The 3473-nt window shown below is 47.2% G+C and overlaps 1 long non-coding RNA gene across 1 annotated transcript; it reads right to left on the reverse strand.

Moving 5' to 3' along the window:
* Nucleotides 1-1301: 1301 nt before the first annotated feature.
* On the reverse strand, nt 1302-2983 carry LOC119826757. Its single transcript, XR_005287472.1, has 3 exons — nt 2621-2983; nt 2290-2457; nt 1302-1806 (listed from the first exon to the last, which is right to left on the reverse strand). It is a non-coding gene; the product is annotated as an uncharacterized LOC119826757 (long non-coding RNA).
* Nucleotides 2984-3473: the final 490 nt, after the last annotated feature.

Raw genomic sequence — 3473 nt, forward strand, 5'->3', positions numbered from 1 at the left:
CAAGCAAGCAAGCAAGCAAGCAAGCAAGAAGCAAGCAAGAAGCAAGCAAGCAAGCAAGCAAGCAAGCAAGCAAGAAAGAAAGAAAGAAAGAAAGAAAGAAAGAATCACAATTAAATCAGACCCAGTTTGGGGTGGGGAGAAAGGAAGAAAAAGAAAAAAAGAAAATCTAAACTTCAAGTATCCAAAAAAGAGGAAGAAGGAAAAGAAAAACAGCCCAGCTGGAGGGTCATAGAATACCAACCAAAACTATGTACTTTTTAGTTCAGGCCTTGAATGTCAAAGAACTTTGATAAAAAGCATCCGTAACCAACCGACCAGGTGCTGTGCTCTGCCTTACAGAGACACGTGGTTGGCCTACAAACCCTGCACGAATGCCAGACTTCTTTCAAATATGTGAATGACCTACAAAGACCTACAGATTTCTTCCCAGCTTCTTTGATGCAAGAGACAAGCCCAGGGCTGGACCACACCCTAGCCGCTTCCTGTCTTCAAACACCTGCTAGTAAAACCTTTGGGAAATGAGCCAAATGGCTCTGGAAACCCTGGGCTTCACCTTCCTTCTCCTCTGATGTAGTCGTTGGCCACAGATGCCGTCAGGGAGCAGCCCACACTGGTTGAGTTGTGCACTTTATGCCATGCCTTTGCTCTGAGATAGTGGCTCCAAGCAGCAGCCATTGCTGTTCTCTTTAGATAATCAAGAGATAGCGGTGGGGGGGTGTGAACTGGGAGTCCCAAATAACCGCTTCGGTCTTGGTCATGCTGTTGTCACATCACAGCGATGGAAAGGGAACCAAGACAGTCTTCTATCTGTTCCTGAGCAGATGGGCAAAATCATAATACAAAACAATGTAGGTGAAGTCCTGCTATCAATCCCAACTTCCGCAGATGGCCAACGCATGGCACCCAGGCAGGATTTGCTTTTCTGAGAGCGGCTGCTGTCTGTCAAGTCATGTCAGCTTTTTCTAGATTAGCAGTGAGCACTGGACTCTGACGGATTTCTTTTGCTTTTATTTGTTCAGCACTGTCACCAATGTGAAGGGTTCTCCCCTTGAAGAAGGCGCTGGAGAGACTTTCCAAAGCAAGGCCTACGTGAGAAAGCGAGGGACTTTTAGGGGATGTCTTCTGACATCCTGTGTCCGACTGGAACTACTCTTCAGCTTGCTCAGACCAGCTCACAAATCACATGCTCCCAGAATGCCAAATCGGATAACCTCTGAGAGGAAAGTTCAGTCCGACAATGACCAACGTTCGTTTACTCTGTCAGCTAAAAAAAAAAAAAAAAAAAAAATGGAGTCCGAGTTACACAACTTGAACTGTTCTTGCAGGTTGCAGGATCTTGTTTCTCTGGCGGATCTTGTTTGAAACAAACAGCGAACAATCCAGGTGAGTGTCTGCAGCTATTTAAAAGGCAGGAGCTTTTCCTCCTGGAAGCACAGGTGGTTGCCCCTAAAAGTTCCTGCCTGGCACCAGCAAGGACACAAAGGCAGCTGGAGACACAGAGCAGCTGCAGCAAAGAGGTGGGAACACTGCATCCACATGGCTCCCCCACAGGTCTCCCTCATAACATCTCGTTCTCCCAGTTTAGCGTCTAGGCCCCACAGTGCTCCATTTTGCACCCCTCAGCAGCCATAAGGCCATGAGACTTTCTCACGGGTCACACGTGATCCTTCAGAGCACCAGCTGCCACCTGCCTCAGACTGTCCTCCCGCTCTCCACAGCAGCTTCCAAGGCAGCTTCCAAGGCAGCAGGTCTCCCTGCTCCTGCACGACTGGACTCAGATGAATTCAGGGGCTCTTTCTTGGGACACTGCAGGTGCAGAAAGGATGTAACTACACCATCTGTTCCCTGGTGTTTGGTCAGAAGCATCGCCCCAGCTCCCTAACACCCCTTTACATGAAAAGTCTGGATTGTTTGCCTGGGGGCTTCACCCCAGCTCCTGGAATAAGACCCCTCCCCAGGAAAGACCAAGAAAGCCTGCCAAACGGTGACCCAGGAAGGATCAAGACCACTCCCACAGGCTACTAAAACTGCCCCCAGAGAATGAACGTGTGGCCTCAGAGTTTCACATGGTCTCCCCTTTCCTCTCTTTCCCTCCCCATGCTTCCCAAGACCACCCGGGAGCATTGCATTAAACATGAGTGTCTTTTATTCAGTTTAATTTGGTCTGATTGGAATTATTATTGCGTCGGCGGAGAGGCTCTTCTTAAGAAAAACCTAACACATGTTTAGGGAAAGCATGTTTGTAAGAATTATTGACTAAAGGAGATAAAGCAATCTGTCGCAGAATACCTTTCTTTCCGTGGCTACAGTTACCGATAAGATTCTTGGTTGAGATGGGTCTTCAACTATGTCATGTTTATATTTGAATGTCTTTTGAGTAGAACAGGAAATGCTGAGCTGAATTGAGAGATTTCTATCCTCCACTGCCATAAAAGGATGGTGTCTCAGGGTCATCAGCTGTAGGAAAAAGACAGAAATTGTTACTTCATTACCCAGATTCTCTTGAAGATTTTTTATGTGTATGGTGTTTTGCCTGCATCTGTGTACAGCCAGTGGATGCCCGGGTTCAGAAGGGGTACTGGAGCCTCTAGAACTGTAGCTATAGACAGTTGTAAGTCACCATGTTGTGCTAGGAACAGAACTCTGGCGCTCTGCAAACGGTGCTCTTGATGGCTGAGCCATCCTTCTTGGTCCACTTTATCCGGATTCTGAAGCCGCAAGTTTTCTGTCCCCAGTTAATTGTTTAAACTTCCATTTCCTTTTATCTGTGTGTGCTGGGCTGGGAAAGAGGAGGGGTGAGGAGAACATGCAGAAAACAAGAAGTGGAAATAAATATTTATCAACAAAAGCTTGGCAAACCTTGATCAGTATTTCTCCCTTGCGCTGTATTTCCCTCATTTCCCCGAACCCCAAGATATTTATAGCAAGAGAAGACAAAACCTTCTTATTTATAGTTTCTTCACCAAGCTAGGCAGCATCTGTGGGGAATTCCAATGCTTCCCCATAATCCGACACTAAGAAAAATTTTTGACCCAAGGAATTTCTGCGAGAGAAGGCTGTGTAACCCACCTGCCTCTGTCCCTCCCACTGGACCCAGAGGAATCGCCCCAGGGATCTCCTCCTGGGGAAAAGAAAATACTGAAGCCTGGGGACAGCCAGAGGAAAGCTGTCTTCAGAAGAGCTACAACTCATCAGGGGCTTTGCCGGAGAGACTGGGAGCCCAGACAATGGCGGACCACACCTTGGCCAGACTGCTCAGTTTGTACATCTCTTTCTATTTCAACCTTATCCTTCTGTCAGGACTCCAAAGATGGATTTGAGGAAGGGGGGTCACTGGATCTTTCTGTACCTCCTCCCCATGTAGCTACGTTGAATAAATCTCCTTTTTTCTGCTTTGCATTATTAATTTGGCTTTTTTTAATTGGCATATAGAGGACCGGTGGCCAAACCTGGTCCACCAGGGTACAGGCTGT

Source organism: Arvicola amphibius, chromosome 11 (genome assembly GCF_903992535.2).
Source record: "Arvicola amphibius chromosome 11, mArvAmp1.2, whole genome shotgun sequence".
Classification (NCBI taxonomy): domain Eukaryota; kingdom Metazoa; phylum Chordata; class Mammalia; order Rodentia; family Cricetidae; genus Arvicola; species Arvicola amphibius.